At 29.9% G+C, this 22,376-nt stretch overlaps 1 protein-coding gene and 1 long non-coding RNA gene across 4 annotated transcripts in view; one reads left to right on the plus strand and one right to left on the minus strand.

The window, feature by feature from the left end:
- The window catches only part of LOC142319421 (mitochondrial enolase superfamily member 1-like), a 247,930-nt gene that overhangs the window by 39,953 nt on the left and 185,601 nt on the right, over positions 1-22,376 (minus strand). Inside the window, exon 1 of one of the 2 annotated variants that reach the window (XM_075356690.1) lies at positions 15,973-16,047. The exons of the other annotated variant lie outside the window; for it this stretch is intronic. The gene's annotated coding sequence lies outside the window, so the exon portion shown is untranslated. Of the gene's footprint in view, positions 1-15,972; positions 16,048-22,376 lie in introns of those variants that run through there. 2 annotated transcript variants of the gene reach the window in all.
- The window catches only part of LOC142319422 (uncharacterized), a 129,891-nt gene that overhangs the window by 3,023 nt on the left and 104,492 nt on the right, over positions 1-22,376 (plus strand). For both annotated transcript variants that reach the window (XR_012755195.1, XR_012755196.1), the window contains exons 2-3: positions 1,303-1,506; positions 8,999-9,099. This is a non-coding gene — a long non-coding RNA (uncharacterized LOC142319422). The remainder of the gene's footprint in view (positions 1-1,302; positions 1,507-8,998; positions 9,100-22,376) is intronic.

Raw genomic sequence — 22,376 nt, forward strand, 5'->3', positions numbered from 1 at the left:
ACTTGTATATGTATTTGTTAATCTATTTATGAAGTGTGTTTTTAAAGTAAAGTGCGTTTTGAAATAAAAACAAAGCTGAAAAATGAGATAAACCTTTATTTCTTATGTACAAAATCTATATTTTTTACTTTCTACATACCTGCTTAGCTTCTTCATTCCCTCTTCAAGAAATTCCATCTCCAGTGACTTAAACCACGCAATAATATCATTTTTCAATTCATCTTGTCAAACCTTTGTGATACAAGCATATGTTTAAGATAAAAGAAAGAAAATAATTGCTGGTAGTTAAGACAGGGCTGTAGAGTGAATGATTGAAGAATTTCCAATTGCCTCACTGTCTGATCTGCTCTATGTGACAAATTAGCATTGTAATGTAAAACGAAATCCCGTGGGATAGAATTTCATGTTTTTTTTTTTTTTATTGCTCTTCTAAAATTGTTTAACTTTCACAATATGTTGCTTCTTCACTGAATGTTTTTGTTCTTTAGTCTAGATGAGTGCCACCACTGTCGGCACTCATCATCTAGACTATGTCAATGTCTCTATGTTTAAATAAGAAGTCCAGGTTTCATCACTGGTAACAGTATGATCAAACAATTCACTGCCTTTATTTTCATTAGGTTACAAAAATTCATGCCATGGAGCAAGATATTTTTCCTTGTGTGTGTGTCAGTTAACATCTTTGGCACCATCTGGCACACAATTTTTTATAACCCAGTTTTTTGGTTAAAACTTCATAAATCAAAGATTATGAAACACCAGAAAAATCAAAGACTATTGTATTATGGCAAAGTACCAATTTTCTTGAACTTTTTCAATCAATCACCTGTTATCACAGATTGTAAATCACTGTGGTCTTCATCATGAATGTCTTTCTTCAGTGTCACTCATAATATTTGACCCATAAATGTCACAAATTTGCCTGTGAATTTCAGTTGTAGTATTGATTTTTATCATCAAAAATATGATTACTCATTGTATTTAATACTTGGTGGGATCATGATTTGTAATACTTAGTGGATGAATATAAACAAGTAACAACAAAATGACTAAACTATTATTAGTAACAGCTGATTATTAATTGAGATAACTGACTACACAAGTGTCATCTATTTGCATTGCATATCTATGCGATGAATTCAAAATGGATTTTACTTTAAAAATCGCCTTGTATCTATCTATATGTAATGTTTTAATACTTAAAATTATTTTTTGTCAATCAGAAATCACAAATGTATTTTTTCAAAAGTTTAATTGAAATATTTGTAATGTGTTTATTTATTTATTTTTTTTTTTTTTTAGTTTTTACTGTATAATTTTAAAAATGTATATTTACTGCTGTGATTGGGAACAATCGAAAAAATAAAAAGCAAACCTATCAGGACCTGGAAGTGAAGCAGTTTGCGATAAGTATCTGATTATATGTATAAAACAAATAATGTAAATTTCAATTGAGTAGCTGGAGAATGTGTATGTTTTAAAGATGAACGATAATTTTTTTTTCAGGTAAGCCAAATAATTAAGGAATTCAAAGAAAATAAATTTGTCGTAGTATAGAAATCTTAATAAGTTAGTGTGAGTATAGGCAGTGAATATTTTAATTTACATTACTAGGTGTGGCCTTTAATAAATACCTTACCCTAAATACATTACCTAAATATAAATAAATATAATAAATACATTACCTTTAATAAATACAAAAGTTTCTAAAAAAAAAAAAAAAAAAAGCAAGTAATGTATAGTATGACTAGTTTGTTAGACATTATACAGGCTGTATTGGATTGGTTCAATATGCCATCACCAGAATAACATGATTGGGCTTTCATTAATAGCATCAATGATTCAAGGTAAGACATAGACTTCTGTAAAATTGGCCAAAGTAATTCAATAAAATTCATTGTATTGGTAATGAGAAATTAATGCTTGTTAAGTGATTATTTTTTCTTAAATTATCTTTTTTATGACAGAACAGATGCAAAGTAACTTAATTATACTACTTCATACTTTATATTAATTTGAAAAAATAACTTTTCTTAAATGCCTTTTAGTGTTTGTCTATCTATATTGTTATTAAAGTTTTGTTAAAATCACTACCAAATATGGTACCTTAAAATTGCTAAAAATATCATAAATCTTATTTGGAGAAATACTTTAATACTTATTTTACAATATAAATAACTCTTATTATTATTGTTTCCTCATTTCCTCTACTAAATAGTGTACACAATGCATTAACCTAACACAGAAATTGGATATTCATTTTGTTACTGTATATTATTGCCTCAGTTATTTTTTTATGTCTTGAGATGCACATAAAGCAGTGTTGGTAAGAGAGATACTAGTCCATGCTAATTTCTCTGAAAGTAATGTTTTGCCCAGTCAATCCCTATTGGTGATCTGATGAAAATTGTTATTTGTAAGGCTGAATATCACATACACTTCAGTGGTGAGGGGCATAGCATACTAATATACAACAGTATATTCTGAATAACTGAATTCCTTACATTCCTTAATAAACGTGGCACAGGGTGGTACTTGTTCCAGAGAATGATGTCATTTATTGGTGGTGGTTGGTGTTGTAATAGGTCACCTGTAGCTATAACTGTTGTGACATTTAATGTTAGTATATTTCATTGTATGCTCTTCCTTGTGATTAACCGGTTACAATCAATAAAGATTTAGCTTTTGTACTTGATCATAAACTAATTTTTAATTATCATATTAAATTGCTAAATTTAACAGAATGGAGTTTTTTTACTCTTCATGTGTTTCTTTTATTTGAAAAAAAAATTATAATAATATGTTTAAATATGCATTTATTTCACCTTTGCTATATCATCAGTTACTTTTTTCTTTATAAAATGTGTCTTCATATTTTGTTTTAGCAGTCTAAAAAATCTTTAGCTGTAAAACTATCTTAAGTGATCGTACCTTGTTAGGTAATTACAATTTACCCAAATGTTCATTTTGATAGAGAGTCCAAATTGTCACAATACTTTTATGTTATTTTCCATTTTTAGTAATCTTTCCTCAGGAATGGAAGATCAAATCATTCTTGTTTGTGGTGGTAAAGCTGTAGTAATCAAAGCTTTAACAGCTTTGGCCTCTTAAGTGAAGAAATTTGTTTTTATTTTAATAATAGTAAATTTTTTAAATTGGTAATTTTGCAAAAATTCAAGAATGTGTAGAAAGCTAATTTGAATTTATAATTTTTTTATATTATTAAAAAAAAAGTTTATAACAGATGAAATCAGAATTCTCTTTCTAGTAATCCTTAAATAAGCTTAGAAGTAAAAAAACATATGTGTGATCAAAAAACATTAGTCGACTCCATACAATGGTATTTATTTAATCAAGTGCAGCTATATTAAGATCATTCTATTGAATAAAAAATATTCAATCATAAAAGGATTACATAAGGTTAATGTAGTTTAGTTGACATAAATTTTTATTCAATTTTAATTGAATTGTTACTTAGTAATAATATGTTACATGCTATGTTCTGTAATAGTAGAACAGCAGTATTATTATAGTAGTTGTAATTTTTTATTTTTTTGAGTAGAAATTACCGTATTTATTCAAGTACCCCCTGACCCCGAATAAGCCCCGCACCTCAATTTTCTGGACTGAAAGTCTAAAAAAAAAAAAATAGAGTATATACTGGTATTTTAAAGTGCAACAGATATGATAAAAAAATATGTAAATACGAAAATATTCAGGAAGTAAGCCATTTAATTCGTTCATTTAAATTGCAATATTAATATTACATTAATAATTAATTACCATAAGTACTATTTTAGTTCAGAATCAGTAGGCCAGTAAAACGAAAAGAACGTATCATGTTGAAAAGGATCATTTCAATACACTTTTTAATATGGGATTTTATTTTTAATTAATCACTGTCACTGTTAATGTCTGTAGAAGAGTTACCGGTAGTATCCACGTCGCTCTGCCAAAGGTGATGGTCTTCACTAGCACAAGTTCATTAGATATTTCGCATTTTTTAAAACTTTTCCTTATTAATTCCGTAGAAATACCTTCCCAAGCATCTTTTATCCAAACACAAATCTGGTTAAAATCTGGGCGTTTGATTCTTCCTGTAGGCATGAGAAAGAAATTTTCGCAGTCATCCATTTACTGTACAGTTGTTTTAATAGAGATTTGAACGGTTTATTAATGCGGACATCTAGTGGTTGCAATAGAGATGTCAATCCGCCTGGAATTATTACTTGGTCTGTCATACCCTTTTTTAAAATGTCTTTCACTTTATCAGTTGTTTGGCCCCGATAACTATCCATTACTAGCATACCGGTATTTTTTTTTATTAAATAAATCTCCTGATTGCTTTTGCCATACACACCTGATCCAATCTAAACTTAGGGTTTCGTCCATCCAACCTGATTCCTGTGCTCTGATAATAACTTCATTTACCTGTACGGTAGGAAGAGTTTTTTTTAAAAACAATGTACGGAGGTAATTTTGATCCATCAGAAGTAATGCAAAGCACAACACTGCACCTTTGTTTTTTATTACCACCAATGTGAATCGTAAAACTTTTTTCACCTTTTTTGTTTACGGTTTTGTCAAATGGCATTTCAAAATATATGGGGGTTTGATCAGCATTTCCTATTTGAGAAGGCAAATAGCCTTTATCTTTTCAAAGATTGATTATATATTTGTGAAAATGTAATATTTTTTGTTCATAAGCACCAATATTTTAATATTGGTGCAGAGATTATTATTAGATTCACATTTCAATCATTAAATTACTCTGCAGCCATAGGAAAATATCAACATCCTTGTCACAAGCTTGGACAGTGTCAAAATCATAACCAAATGTGACCAAATCATGTCAAAAGTGCATTGACTCTTACAGTCCTACCTAAGCATTATTCCTAAGCACTGTTATGAGAAAATGGGATTTGTATTCTTCATTGTTGTGTAAGGAGTATTCCATTTTAATTCAACAAATTTTCAAAACTTTTATTTCATCACTATTTTTGATTTTGATGATATTTGGTATATAACTACCCACCTTGTAGTAGCCAGTAAATATTTTTTTGTATTTAAAAAAATAATTTTTCTTTAGTAATAGACTATTTTGTAACTCGTCGACAGGTAAAAACAGCCATTTTCATCACTTTTTCTATGAACTGAAGCATTCTTATTTACATCATGCAGAGGTTAAAAATGGCTTTTTAGAAAGAGTAAATATGGAACTTCATCTAAGTGAACTCAAAATTAATTTTGTTATATAACCAAATCTTGTAATGTTTAGTGAAGTTATGTTTACAAATTGTTGTTTTTTTTTCAAATTTTGGGCCCAAAATAAATAATGAAAGGCTTAGGGTAACATGCCTGATTTTTACCTTTTAATTCTTAGGTACTAGTAGTACTTATAAAAAAAAATTGGACTGTTATCGAGAATCCTTCTTTTAAAAAAATGGCTGCCAAATCATAAATTTTGAAAATGTCTCATTTTTGGGTCCCAAAAACCACATGGGGATAGGTGGCAAAAATCTGAAATTTTTACAACAGTATGTTTTATATACTTTAAAATCATATAAAATTCATTTTTTTACTTAAAGGGATTGATGAGTATCAATATCAAAATATAGTATCAATATAGAGTATCAATATCAAAATCATATAAAATTCATTTTTTTACTTAAAGGGATTGATGAGTATTGAACCCATCAAAACTGCTAAAAACCATCAGAGGAGCCATCAGAAAAATTAAAAAAATTTTGTAACTTGTGGTAACAGTATTTTTACTTTATTTATAACTTGCTTTTGGAAGCAGAAGAATGATGATTTATTGTTCTTCAAGTACTCACTAATCACACAGTAGCTTTGGCTTTGTAATTTTATTTCTTTTTTAAAATATATGAGAAATGTGGCATAAGTTTTTGACCAGTGATATGACAGGACTTCATTCTGTATCACAAGAGGAAAATTTTGATAGAAGTCTCCCATTACAATATATTCATCCTCCCAACAAATTTTCCTTTATAATGTTGAGGAAATTAGCTTGCTTCTTTGCAACAAAGTGATGCCTTTTTAAATTAAATTTTCAGTAAGTTTATCTAAATACTTTTGAAATTGAAGAATTTGAGTAGTTGGTTCACAACGATCAGCAGAAACCCACTGTTTGAAGATAATATCAGAATCAAAATCATCCCAGCTCTCTTGCAATAATCTGAGGACTTCATTAGTGCCTGGACATTTTTCACACTGTGACAGCATGCACTTTTCATTTTTTATATTACGTACCATGGTTGAAAGAAGAATTTTATAATCAAATTTCACTTTTAGAGCAGGTAACATGAGTTTTACATTTTGGTAAGTGACACACACACAGAGTGAGTGACCCACCAGCCAAAACAAAAATTTTGGTCTTAAATCAGCAAATTTTGAAAACCAATTTTTAAATTATGTTTTACTTTGAAGGCTATGTACACATCTTTAAGCTACATAAGATCAGCTTGTCTTATAGAGACATAATCCTTCTTGTCTGGCATCATTCAGCTGTGCTCGTCATTCTGGTAAAATCTTGGACTCATTTAATAAAATTTTCATCAATTATGTGACTGGGTTTCTTTTTGCCGATTTGTGGCAAAATTCCACTTGTTTTAACTAATTGTTTGGATTGATGGGCTAAATACTGACTAAGATTAAACTCATTTTGAATTTTTTGAATGCTCCAGCTGCTTGGTAATAAACTTGAAATATTCATTTTTTCCTGGATTGAGGTAACTGTTTTCATTTTATCCTTTAATTTAATTATTAATTCTTCATATTCCTTACCTAAATCAGCATAATTTTTTGGTATTAAGCAGGTTTCTTCTGTAGAAATATTTAAATCAAAGAAATTGTTTAATTTATTGACTTGACATTTTATAACTTTATTTTTTTAAATTAGTTCCTTTGTGCTGCTCGATAATTTTTGAAAGTTAATGGGGAAACCCCAAGTGCTGAACAAGTTTCATTCACTGGCTCAACTATAACACATGTATAGAGACTCAAATATATCTTGACATTCCGGTTCACTTTTTGTATCATCTTGTGGTTTTTATATTTTGTTTAAGCATTTTGTACACAGTGCTCTGCCTGGAATTAATTCTAAATTTGGATTGCTTGTTGAAAGTGTCAAAGGGATTTCTTAACCAGTTTAGTGTGATAGCTAAATGGGTCAGAGCAACTTTTCCCATTAATATGGAAATATTTATCTAAATATTTGGTTTTATGAAAAGTACAGATATTTTTTGTTTCAATACATCCACTTCTTAAAGATATCAATGTTATTTGTTGTTCAGTAAACTCTAAAATATCGTGTAATACTGAAGATCTATTGTAAGTCAATCTGTGACTCTGGTTCAGTGTGAATGTCAGTTGAACTCTCCATAATCCATTTTTATAATATGCAAGGGTTCTTACAATAATAATACAGTTAGTATAAGTTATAAAACTAATGATTGCACCTCACTTTGTCTTATCACAGTTTCTCTACAGCTAAAATAAGAATTTCTCTAATTAATAAAATTAAAAATAAAAGATATCACATAAAAGAGAAGTTCACTGCCAATAAAATTATTTTATAAACAAGTGTACATTACCTAACCACAGTATTAACACTAGCAACAATACAAAATAACACATTGAAATCAAAACAGTAACTGAGCCTTCTACAATGTTTACATTCAGGATTATGCAAACATTCATGTCCATGCTTGTCTATTCACTTTCGTGTTTAAACATGAGTTTGTGTGTATGTGTCATACTTACTACTAAGTAACAAACTATCTAGAATATAAGCTATCTCATTATAGACATATCAAAATATTTTGTGTAGTAGGCCTAGATTATTATCTGAAAAAATACGAGCTGTGAACTTTTTGGATATGTTCACAGTTGGAATGGTGTTTTTAGCAGTTTTGATGGCTTCATTACAGTTTTGCAGTTTTTGAGGTCAAGTATGTTTTACCTCAAACTAATGAGGTGACAAAAATTCAGTGACTTATTTACAATTCACTTTCAAATGCAACACTATGATAAAAAAAAAAATCAAAACACATCCTGTCAGGTATATTTCATAATTTATTAGTAGTACAATATTTTCACTACATAGTGGATTAAATTTTCATCTGACAATTTGTCTACTACATAAAGTTAATTTTTTTATTTCAGTATAAGATCGTTTTTATTAATGCTACATAAAACTATGGGCAATTCCATCTTCAACTGTATACAAAAAATGAAATCAAAACACTTCCTGTCAAGTATTTTTCATGATTTATTTAATATTTATATTGAACACTGTTCACGCATACAACCATGTTTTTTCAAAACAGAAATTTGTCTCTGAATCTATTTTCAAACGATCATTCGTTTTTTACTTAGAAATACTTACTTAGAGTATCTAACCACTACGGTATTTCTAAGTTGTAATTCGTTTGGTGTGAATAAAAGTTAGTTAAAACTGCTTCCTATAGTTACAACTTTGTTTTTCCGGAAAGGTTGTTTCCTCCCATTGTAGGTAGAAAACACATAACTTCACTTTTGATGTGAATAAAGTGAAGTACTTGCGTGAAGCAAACTACTTAAGTGTAGTTAGAAATTCGTTATTTCATTTGTAGTTGGGTACGTACACTACACTATGTTGTTAGTAACATCAGTCGGTTGTCTTCAACATGGTAATGTTCATGTATGGGAAGGAGGGAAAGATGTATAAAGGAAGAAGAGTTATCAGCAGATGAAAGGAACTGATGTATTTCAAGACTGAAAGTATTGATTTTCTAACTTCAGAATTTATGTCAAATAGGATGAAACTTGGGGAAAAGCATCAAGCCCGAAAAGTCACATGGAAATATTTTTACATTATAACCTAAAAATAATAATTTATACTATATTAACTTATAATACTTAATTAAATATTAATGTAATAATAAAAAATAATTTACGCTATTATGAAATAATTTATGCTGGTCCTGGATTTCAGAGTGGAGTGGCAGAAGATTTTGGAATAGACCGATTAACTGTATGCAACAGTATTCATTTTTCTAGTACAGGACTACAGATTAATAATGGAAAGTTACTGTGGTAAGTGCACTATCATTTACAAACTGTTGTTGGTACATTAGATTGCACCCACATAGAATTAAAAAAACCTTGTCACTTTGCTGAAAACTGTTTTCTGTTTTATCCAATATTAATAAAATATTTTTTCCCAATCTTTAAGTTTAATGTTATTATTTTCCAGTTTCTTTTTCACTTTGGTTTTCATGTTTTGTAGCATTTTCTTCATTTGGGCTGTGGAGATTTCAATCCCAGTACCTTGGGAATATATGCTACATATGTCTTCTCTCACATTCTTTTTTTCATTAATAGCTTTTGGCACTCTTGACTTTTCCAACAACACTGTTATTCTGCAAGTAATTTGACGAATAAATATCTGTCCACAGTGTTCTTAACATCCTCTTCATCTTCACTTGATGACAAGTTAAAATAAGATGATGAGTGCTCTAGAACAATAAAAGAATCTTCCTCTTATGAGCTAAGATTACACATTGATCTAAGATTGATATGGAGGGATGGGCAGTGCGAGATGGGTGGCAAAGGGGATGACGAATAAGTTTCAACATGAAAGATAGTTATTGTTGCACTGTATATAACTACCTGTAGTTGTATCTGTAGTTTTTCTGGATACCACTCCTGTCAGGGTAGATATAACTACTTAGATGTAGTGTTTGTTTATTCACTTTGATTTGACCTAAAGCTTGACACTAGACTCTAGATTATACTATGAAGTTGTACATTTTATTCACCTCATCCAGTTTGTAAAAAAAAATGTGTCACTTATAAATTTTTTTTTCTACTTAGTCATAAAGTCATGCCTCATGATTTGCAATTCAATCAGTTGAAAATTTAATTTTGGATAGATGCACATGCTACTGGATTTTTTCTAGTTTTATCAGGAGTATCCGTTTACTAAATTTGTTTTTATTAATATCTTTTATAATAATGATGCAGTTAAAATTCAATGATATAAGGTTTGAAAAACAAAAGTTAATAGTTATATCTGGCAAATGAATAAGTGTAGACTTACGTTTTAAAATGTCAGTTCTTAACTCTTTAATGTATCAGTACATATTGTGGTAGTGAAATACTGTTTTTATTTTGCTGAAATCTTTAAAATTTTATTGCTAACAGGACATTTATTCTACTCAAATATTATTTTGTACTACAGAGCTGTGGTGAAAAGTTTTAATAAGTGAATCAGTGCTAAAATTATATAATAAAAAATAATCCCGCTTAGAGAAAGAAGAAATAATCTTGTTACAGATTTGAATTGTGATAGAGGTGTACAAAGTATAAATATATTAAAAGAAGTTAAAATTTTTTATTTTATTTTATTTTTTTTTAAATAAAAGGTTATTTTTACTGTTTATTAATGTATTAAAAAGAAGATATTTTATGGTAAACATTATAAAATTAAAAGAATTAAAGTAGTAGTTTGCAGTATAGTAAGCCATAAAAGGATATCGAAAATTGAAAAGTAGAAAGATAAAGTTCAGTTTAGTGAAAAAATGTACTGCTATAGTACCAACTTTTTCTTTATAAACAAATAGTTACATTTAATTTTTGCAGATGCATATAAATTATTTAAGACACATATTTTTGAGTCCCTTGGAAACACATTTAGGTAATTTTCACTTACAACTTCATAGCCTCCTGAGTTTATGAAGTATTAGTTACACTAAAACATATCCTGTTTGAGATTGGAGACTTGCGAAATGAATTAAACATACATTTTTCTTTTCATGAGCCAAGGTTTGTTTTGAATAATTCCCTGACTTTTCACCCGGCAATGATAATATCAGGCTCAGTAGTTTATCACACTTCCAGGTTCTGCATTACGATAATTTTGTATTGATGATAGAATATTTTCTGATAAGGGTTTTCCAAATTTTTGGTCATAAGCATTAGTGATTCCCGTACTGATACCTAGTAAAGATAAATCATGCTCTTCAAGTTATCATCGTATCTCCTTGACCACTACCCAGTACAAGGTGTTGGAATGAATGGTAAATTGTTGTCTTGTGTGATACCTTGAGAAAAATACCCTAATTGCCTGCAAACAATGCAGTTTTCGCCAAAGTAGATCATCTGTCAATCATGTAGTTGCTCTTGAATCTGTCATTCAAAATGCCTACTTAGCCAACGTTGCCAAGTAGCCTCGTTGCTGTATTTTTTTTTTTATATGCAAAATTGAGAGGAGAGTGGAAGAAGTGTTAGGAGAAGACCAATTTGGTTTCAGGAAAAGTATAGGGACAAGGGAAGCAATTTTAGGCCTCAGATTAATAATAGAAGGAAGATTAAAGAAAAACAAACCAACATACTTGGCGTTTATAGACCTAGAAAAGGCATTCGATAACATATACTGGAATAAAATGTTCAGCATTTTAAAAAAATTAGGGTTAAATACAGAGATAGAAGAACAATTGCTAACATGTACAGGAACCAAACAGCAAAAGTAATAATTGAAGAACATAAGAAAGAAGCTGTAATAAAGGGAGTCCGACAAGGATGTTCCCTATCTCCGTTGCTTTTTAATCTTTACATGGAACTAGCAGTTAATGATGTTAAAGAACAATTTAGATTCGGAGTAACAGTATAAGGTGAAAAGATAAAGATGCTACGATTTGCTGATGATATAGTAATTCTAGCCGAGAGTAAAAAGGATTTAGAAGAAACAATGAACGGCATAGATGAAGTCTTACGCAAGAACTATCGCATGAAAATAAACAAGAACAAAACAAAAGTAATGAAATGTAGTAGAAATAACAAAGATGGACCACTGAATGTGAAAATAGGAGGAGAAAAGATTATGGAGGTAGAAGAATTTTGTTATTTGGGAAGTAGAATTACTAAAGATGGACGAAGCAGGAGCGATATAAAATGCCGAATAGCACAAGCGAAACGAGCCTTCAGTAAAAAATACAATTTGTTTACATCAAAAATTAATTTAAATGTCAGGAAAAGATTTTTGAAAGTATATGTTTGGAGTGTCGCTTTATATGGAAGTGAAACTTGGACAATCGGAGTATCTGAGAAGAAAAGATTAGAAGCTTTTGAAATGTGGTGCTATAGGAGAATGTTAAAAATCAGATGGGTGGATAAAGTGACAAATGAAGAGGTATTGCGGCAAATAGATGAAGAAAGAAGCATTTGGAAAAATATAGTTAAAAGAAGAGACAGACTTATAGGCCACATACTAAGGCATCCTGGAATAGTCGCTTTAATATTGGAAGGACAGGTAGAAGGAAAAAATTGTGTAGGCAGGCCACGTTTGGAATATGTAAAACAAATTGTTAGGGATGTAGGATGTAGAGGATATACTGAAATGAAATGACTAGCACTAGATAGGGAATCTTGGAGAGCTGCATCAAACCAGTCAAATGACTGAAAAAAAAAAAAAAATATGCAAAAGGCATATAATAGAGCTTGTTTAGAAGAATACCAAATAAACAATAACAGAATGGGGTACACAAGGGAATATCCTTGCATTTATCAAGGGTTTTCTCACTAGTCAGTCCTTTTAAGTTTGAGTTGGAATGATGGTTTCCGAAAATTATACACTATAAAACAAAATACCTCAGGGAAGTGTCCCAAGTATAACCTTATTTTCCATAGCAATAGGTATTATAACAAACTGCATCAGAAAATCCATTACATGTTCTTTATTTCTAGATGATTTTTCAATTTACGTTGCATCTAAAATTTTACTACTGCCAAGAGACTACTCCAAAACATAAAAGCCCATTTAAAATCATGGTGTAAAACAACTGGATTCACATTTTCTCCAGAGAAAATGAAAGGCATTTACTTTTCAAGCTTGCGGGAACACGTTGACCCTCAACTGTTTCTACATGGTGAACCAGTAAAATGCAGTTAACCTGCATGTAGGTTAGATTTTTGTTTGATAATTAACATGGGTAACACGTTTAAAGTAGCTAAAGGTAAAAGTCTAAAAATGTTGAGACTTACTGGGAGTTCTATAAAACTTGTTGGGGAGTTGATCAAGTATGCATGTTGTGCTTCTACCGAGTTCTGATCCGTTCCTGCTTAGACTATGGATGTGTGGCTTATTCATCCACACGGGTTACTGCTCTAAAGATGCTCATTGCAGTTTATCATTCATTCATCCATCTTGCTACAGGTGCGTTTCACTCAAGCCCCGTGGTTAGTCTACTAGTGGACAGTGTTCAGCCATCTCATTAGAATAGACCAAACCAAATGATATAATCATCTTACTCAGCTCACAATGAAGCACAACCAAATCATTCTGCTTTTGATGCAGTATTCTCTATCATGTTATCGATATCAGGAGTGGCCAAGATCTACTGCTTCACTAGCCTTCAGAGCTCCATCGGCTTTTCTTACCTCAAAATATACAATTACCTCCAGTACCTCTTATTACTCATCATTATTACTTCCTTCGGCAGTCTTCTCTCATAAATTATTGCTTTAGTCTCAGTCAGTATTAAAAAAAGGATATGAATCCAGTTATGTTTTGAGAAAGATTTGTATTATGGTAAATAGTATGAATTCTGATGCTATTGTTTATATAGACGGCTGGCTCTAGACACAATAATTCTGTTGGTTTGCTTTTGTTGCCAATAGAACATACATATTTAGCCTTCTTCTCCACCAACAGTGTTTTTGTCACAGATCTGCTTGCAAGGCCTTAAATATAAGAAGCTCAATATTCTGACATGTACTTGTCTGTTCAGATTCCATGAGTGCCTTGTAGGTGATTAGTGACGTACTCCACCCTGTTGTCTGTGATATACAGTTTGTTTTCTCTGAAATGATAGCATAATAATACAACCATGAGTTTCTATTGAATCCCTAGTCATATTGGAATATCAGACAATTCTGATCGTGCAGCAAAAGAGCCTTCTTTCACTAATTGTATTGTTTCAAACGATGTTATCTGTTTTCTGAAAAGGGTGGTTTATGATGAGTGGCAAAGTGAGTGGTAGTGAATGTATTGCTACCATCAACAATAAACTTCATCCAGTTATGAACACTGTGTCACAGTGGATCTCCTCATGCAGGACTAACTATCAAGAGGAGGTTATTATTTGCTGTTTGTGAATAGGGCACACTAAACATACTCATGGACACCTCATGAGTCAGACCAATACACCTGTTTGTGTACACTGCGACTGCCAACTAATGGTACACCACATTCTTATGGACTTGTCAGTAATGCAGCATTACATTGGAGGTTTGAACTAGAGGCTAACATCTGAAATATCGTAGGCAACAATGTGTTGATGTTATGTAATGTCTTAAGATTTCTTAAGGCTGACTATCTGGATGCAAATAATTGATTAAAACTGTAATGTTTTTGCCTTTTGACGTACTACAATTTTTTTAATGTTGAATTTTTAATATTATTTTTATTTTGGTTTTATTTCACACTTAGCATACCACATAGGCATTTTACATCCTTTTAATTTTTAAATAAATTTTAATTGTTAATATTTAATCATTTACTTTAGTAATTTTGTGTCTGAACGCTGATATCAACACCTCGTTGTGTGCCCAGGAAAAAAGAAAGAAAATGTTTCTGAGTTGAGATGAGTTGCAAGTTGACAGATGCTTAATCATACATTTTGATAAAGAATTTATAATCAGTCAATTAAGCATTTTAAAATCCAAGATGTATGTTTTGTTGCTTTTGTATTCTGAAGTAGATTCTAATTTCGTTGAATGAAAGGAATATGTTTTTCATAGGAATAATATGTCATTAACAAAGAGCTGCTGATGTAATTTAATGTTACTGTATGATTGTGAAACCAACTGATGATATTTTAGAGAAAAAAAGTACAAAGTGAAGTTTTTTCACAGTATATGGAGGAAAAATCTTATTATCTACTGTTTTTTCACAGTGTATGGAGGAAAAATCTTATTATCACACAATAAATGTTTTCAAATAATACATTTTAGAATTTTAGTTTCAGTTATTAAAATTATTTTTTCTTAGATTTCTGCAAGTCTGCCATATAGAATTAATTGGTTGTAACTTGTGCATCTTGGAATAATTTAAAGTACAGGGTACTACAAACATTTTGTAACATTTATAACAAAGGCAAACTAAATTTTAAATTTATAGATAAAAACTAAAAAGTGCACCAACCTGTTCAAAGTTTCTTTGAAATCAGAATATTTTGAATTTGAAGTTGCTTAACCAGATTAGTTTCTTATATAAAAGCTGAAATTAAAATTTTATTTTGCTGCCCCTTTTTTATTACCCAGTTTATAATAATTTAAATGAAAACAAATGTGATTCTAAGAGTCAGAGGTACTTTTTAGTAAATTTAGTAATTACATATTAATAATTAACACAGTTCGCAGGTTGATATGTTCACATTATACATAATTCAGGGGTGGGCAGCTATTTTACTTTCCCTCCTATAGCAGAAACAGGAAAGTATACAGATCAGTCAAAAAAATCTAAATAAATAGTTTTTTAAGTTTTGTATCCTAAGGGGAGACATTTAAAGAAAGAAATATTGTTTATAAAAAGAATACAAGTAGATTTAATTAAATTATAAATAATGTATGAAAAAATATTTTATTCCGATTCTCACAAGCCCCCAAAAAATTGTTTTTGTCATACATAATAACATGATTTGATGTTTGTACATATTTATGCTGGCCTGTAGTTGATCTTACAACTGCAGACCCTGTTAACTAATTTTCTTCAAACTTTGTAGGTGGCTAATACCCGTAGGGGAAAAATTAAACCTTTGCAAAAATTGGAAAAAGGGGTGGTGTTGTTTTAGTCAAAATAAAATTTCAAATCTACATTGGAGCACTTTAGCAAAAGATTTTTCTTACTAAAGTTGACATTTTTTTATGAGATCACAATTACTAAAAAGTTTTAAATAATATTCATACCTTCCCAAAAAATGACTGTATATTTTCCTTTTTTTTGCTATATTTTGCTTCAGAGCAGGAGTTTTTTATATCTATATTTTCTACTTCAATAGGCCTTCAAACCACTATAAAAGTATTTTGTTCATCCCACTCCAGTGATCTGTGGTAACAAAAAATATTAATTTTTAAATTTAAATTCATCTCACAAGTTAGTTACCCGTTGCATTTAAAATGTAAAAATTTTAAGTTTCTGATAGCCCTTACTCTTTAGTCTTCTTGAAAAGAATATTAGCCAAAGATGTTTACCCTCTTAAAAAATTACAACTTTGTTTATTTAGAATATTGCCGTATGGTTGTATTTTTCAAACAATTTAAAAAATGTATTATTTATTATCACCATTTAGGGATTATTTTCATAAAAATTGATTTTACCCAAATGCTTCCCCCTTGAGTAATGGAACCGACAAAATAAAAAATAATTTTTTTCTGCAATCTCAAATTTTTAATTCTCAAAACATATTTTCTTAAACAATAAAATCACCAAAATAACTTAATACCATTCCTCTGATAATGAGAACCTCCCAAATTTTTTTTTATTGAATATTTAATATTCAATTTAATATTTTATTTTTATTTAATATTTTTTTTATTTTATTGAATATTTTAATCATTAACCACCCCCCTGAATTCATGAACTCTAAATTTTCAAAAAATGGAAAAAATATTTTTGAAATTGTGATGCTAATATACTAATACTAAACATTTTTGTTACTGCCAATATCATCAAAATATAATGTTTTTAAATATCATCAAACAAGTAATTTTACATTCATGAGGAAAAATTTTAGAAGTTTTTTCAAAAATGGATTGCACAAGATGACAAAGTTAAGCAATTTATTACCAATTTTTTCCTTAAGGAACCTTGACACCATTAGTTTTTTAGTATATCTGGTTGCATTTTATGCAAAATAAATTTCAATTCTGTGCTACTCCCAGGTTTTAGGAATTTTTGAATGGGATATAATCAGTGGGGTAGTTATATATGGAGTCTCCTGGAGCCTGTGAAATTGGTGTACCAACATTTTTGGCCAAATTTGTTTTGAGATTCAAAGAAAATATATGAGTATGTACTTATCTCTATTCAAAACTTTATTTAGTAAAAATAATATATACAACAATAATATATTTAATGCAATAAATAAAAATGTAACAACAAAATAAAGTATAATTACTCATGAACAGAATACCTTCTCATATTTACTTTACATATTTTATAAACTGTATTAATAATAAAATTTATACATCTTTAGGTTCCATTTAAAAAAGAAACTTCAAAATAGTCATTTTCTTGCTTTTTTGTTTGCGGATATGTCAATAACTTTTTCCAGATTGAGTTGATAAGCTATTGTTATTTCAATGGATAAAGTGGCAAAATTCTAAGATGTTATGACATCCTGCTTCTTAAATAAGTTCTGTAAAACTTTGTTTCTGCTATCATTGTTGTTAACGGTAGGTTAAAAAAATCAGGCATGTTGAAATAATGTCGGAAAAGCTGCTTGAAGATGTAGTGTGAATGAAAATTAATTCAACAACTTCACATATAGAAATAATTTCTTTTGAGTATGAAAACATGTTTTAAATCAAAGCAGTTGAGATCCAAAATTAGGTGAAATGTTGGACGGATATGCCAATCGTAGTAATGCTGACATATCCAGAATATTTTTGTCAGATGATTGGATAAGATATGCAGGTGATCAACATTTAAAAATTGTAAATATTGTTGAAGGGATTCAGATCTAATAGTTAATTAATTAAAATTACTAGATCCATTAATTTATAAAACATCTCGACTTTGAGACATTGTTTTCAAAGCATTTATCTTGTAACTCATCAAAGAACTTTTTCACACAATACAATCTTGTTTTTGGGAAAAGAAGATTCCATATTTCACATCACTGACACTTCAAGGCCATCATTTTTAACTAACACCCAGCTATTCCTTACGTTTTGGAATTGTGTTAAGAGAGATGAAAGCACCTTAGAAAGCCTGACTTCCAGAACATTGGTGACACTGTTGTCAGTCACTAAATTCAAATTATGAATACAGCAAAAAATCTGACAGTGGGTTCATTGTCTAATTCTTGCTTGTAAGCTGGAGTAGGAACTACTGATTTTCATAGCCCCATCATAACCTTGGCCGTGTAGTTTTGATAGGTCGGGGAAGTTCTTCAATCATTTTTAAAATTGTTGTTTCCAATTCTAGTGATGTTTCATCACTAACCCGAGTAAATCCATGAAATATTTTCTTTATTTACAGCTCAGTTGGTTTCTTATTTTCATATTGTTTTATTAGAATATAATGAAATACGATATTTAGCTGATCGATTTTTGATAGATCCTGCATTATATTTGTTATGAAAGCGGTTTCTTCTATTTCACTTAATTCGCTTAATTTGGACTCTATTTTACGTGCAATAAAATTAATTAATTCATTTGGTATGTCAGGATTCAAGTAATTCATTCTGTTTTTGGGTTTCTTTAACAATTGCGAAAAACCATCATAGTGAAAAAGTAGTTTAATTATTTGTAGAAAATTTTCTTGCAAAGTCCCTACATCATGAAGATCTGTAATCCTATGAGCTTGGAAAGGTAGATTATTTATAGCAAGTTATGGTTATTTATAGCAACACTAAACGACAATAATTTACCACATTGTTAATTTCCTGCTGATTAACAATATCTGTAGTTGAACCATTTTCCCATCGGTAGTAAAATTCTATGTTAGTTTAAGTGTTTTTCAATATTCCTTGTTAAATGAGCCTAGTCAGATGTTCCTCTTAGAAAAGCTAAATCACAGTTTGATGTATCAAAAAGCCCAACATGGTTGACAGTAACAAATATTTGTTTTTATTGAATAACACAACCATTGTCCATTAAATTTATACTTCTTGTAGGAGCCTCTGTTTCTATTGTGGCCACCTAAATCTTTAGGAAAAAGTCCCTTTGGTTGATAGAGACTAAGCCTAATAACTTATGTTTTTGTTCAGTAGTCAGAGCTTCTTGAAAATCTCTTTTATCAGATTAGTACATTTCTATATCAATAGGTTGTGGAAGAACTTCAGTTTCTATCTGATTTAATTTAGGTGTATATTTATTTGTAATATTCAAGTGTTTTGTCTTGAGAATTACTATTATGTTGAGCCTGTGGTTTGTTTTCATAAGAACTACAACTGGGTGGATTATTTGAATTGACCAGTTTAAAAGTTGATGATATTTTACCAACTTTTTTTCTGCTTCTTGCTTTTCTATTCTTTTGCTATACTGAGCACCACTTAGTTTTTTGACATCTAAGACAACTTAAAATAAAAAAATATATTGTTAATTCTTGATGATTAATAATTTATAAACAAATTTAATACTTTTAAAATTGTACGTCTATAAATCGAAAACCAGAACGTGCATGATTAATTTAATCATAAATTGTACAAACTCACTGAAACAGAATAAAAATTAAAATAATTTAAAACATTTACAGTCTCTAAAACAGGACCATAAATTACAATCTCTGGTACACTCTGTATGTTTTCAAAATCACATTTATGGAAAAATCAAACTTGAAATACTTACATTAAACAAAGGAAATATGAAGCGCCAATTACTAAAGCTTGTTTAACACTGAGTTTACAGTCTATAATGACTCATTGCACTCATTTGTTTCCTCACATCTGCAATGTCGGATTAAACATGATGAAGTACATCCATAGGCAGTGCGTATCATCAAAATTAATTCGACAGCATAGTTACGTTGACGTTGTGCAAAGTATTAAAAAAATTTCCCGATTATTTGCTTTTATTTTGAGCCGATAACATGCCCTTGTGGGATTCCCTGAACACACTTAACTTTTTAATTGTATAACAAAACTTTTAATACGTATAGTGGGTGTCCATAGTTGCATTTTTAAACATTCTTAGTAGTCATTATACATTTTTATAGGTTTATGTGTTTAGAGTATGAAAATTTTAATGTATATTTTCAGAAATTAAAATTATATGTCAAGTGCATGTTAAAATATTCAGCTGCTTTTCATTCATTTAAAAAATATTTTTTTTTATTTTTAGTATATTTTATAGAAAATCTGACAGATCAAAAAGAAGATTTATACAGATATTTTTTAAAATCTTCATGTTGGCTACTAATTTTGCACCCGGAGCAGTTTGATCCAACTCCTCCACAATAGCTATGCCCCTGAATGTAATCCCTAGAAAATGAAACTAGTAATAAGTACCTATTTTTTAATATTTTATAACAGCATTGTTTAAATTACGAATGTGTTGATACTTATTTAAGGCAAAGTAACAATTTAAGGAACTATATAAAGAGTATGAACTAGGGGTTAAATTTTGTATTTTTCCGTAGTAGTTAATTATGTTTTCCTCGTAACATTTTGAATTGCTTTCACTGAAGAAAAAGTAATTCAGTAATATTAATATTGTCTTTTTCCCTCCGATTATACTGTAATGTGAGTACTCTGTTACGAGACAGCACTAATTTAAATATTAATTTATTCTGAGATTGAAGGCCTATGGCCTTATTTTCTCATTCTATTTGTGCTAGTGCACCTTTTACTCATTATAAAACTGAGGGTTGCAATTGTCTTTTGTAAATTACCGACATTATTCAATTGAAAACCGAGTTCATGTGTTTTAATATAGGATAAGTGCATAATGAGAATGAACTATCTTGTATATTGTTTTATATCATGTAAGTTATGCATATTAAGATGCATTGTTATGCTAGCAAGTAATATTATGAATTATTATCATGTGAATAATGCTTCGGTTACTGCACAGTATAATTGAGATAAATTACCGGGTAAAAATTGACATTTTACAACTAGTAAATTCATAAAGGGTGTGTCAATTTATGATCGACGTCCGCCAATTGAACTACTATTGTCATCAGTCGGTTACGCATCGGTGATCCGACACGATAGCGCCGATGATCGTCACAGTTGTACACACCAGTAAATGGCTTTAAGTTGTTTTATGTTTTTTTAAATAAAAATATAAAGTTGTTAAAGTTTGTTTTACGACACAGCTGTTCGGAAGGCTCAGATAGAAAGATCGTAAAAAAATATATATGTAGATATTGCCGACTCGCTGGGATTTCGGTTCTTTTGTTTTTCTCTCGTTAACTTGATTAAAAGTTGGGAGTCTGAAATCAATTACTTACATATTCTTTGTTTTTACAAGTTATTGTTTAAATAAATTATATAAATGGTACAGAGTTAAACAATTATTCAAACGGTCTGTCATCGAAATTCAAACCATCTATGAATCAATTAACGCATGAACTCGGTTTTTTACCGTGCTTGTCGAAATCATATTCCTTACGAAATTGTGGAAATGCATTTCTTAAGGTTTTTATTTTCAGTTAATCAAGTTTTATTTATGACTTATTTAAACAATTTAAGGAATAATTAAGGAGCGGAAATTTATAGAAATAAAGGGAACCATTAACAGAAAAAAATTAGTGAGTCCCTAAAAAAAATTGCCTAGCTTAGATAAATGAGCTTGCTGAATAGCCTGTTGCTTCATATTTGTTAACCAAATGTACAGTTCATCAGGCTCTGTCATTGTTATGAAGTCTCGACAACTTAAATCTTATTGCAGAAAAATAGAACGAATTTCTTGTACGAGAAGGCACATCGAGCACCAATATTTCACAGAATAAAGTGTTTACTATTAGAAGGCATGTAGATTCTGAAAACACCGATTTCTGCTATTTTGATTGTTTAAGTATCCATTAAAATAGACATTAATAACATAGCCATATCGTGTCTGACAAATTGGTTTAAACTACCTCGGCAATATTGAAGTCGTTTTTTCTTGTCTCTTTCTTGCAATGCTTACATTACATGTAACAGGTATAGTTGATGCTTTTAACAATGCTTTTAACTGCATCAATAACTCTCGGGCAAACATTAAGTTACTTGGATGCTCTCAACAAATACGGCTGGCAACACTTTCTGTTTCCCTGAAACGAGAAATTGAATGATAGATGGTGAATTGTTTTGGCACTTCAGAGTCTGTATGGTTAAAGACGGTATTCTGGATATTATTTCACGATGATTTTAAATAAGCCTCAGCAATAAAGACGTGTTGGGAGTGGATGAAAGACATATCTTGTTTTTTTTTGTGTGAAAAATGTGCTTGATGCATATTTATTAGCGGCTGTTGAACTAGCGAGTTAGTGACTGTATTTTCTGTTATTATCAACGGCAAAACGTATTTGTCTACAGAAATTATTTGGACGTCATTCAACTTTTATTTTTAAGCGCAAATATCAAGTTGCGTGATTTTTCGGCTGCATGTTATAATATCCTACGTAATGAATTATTGTTATTACTTAAAACTAGGTTAAT

Source organism: Lycorma delicatula, chromosome 2 (assembly GCF_047948215.1).
Source record: "Lycorma delicatula isolate Av1 chromosome 2, ASM4794821v1, whole genome shotgun sequence".
Classification (NCBI taxonomy): Eukaryota; Metazoa; Arthropoda; class Insecta; order Hemiptera; family Fulgoridae; genus Lycorma; species Lycorma delicatula.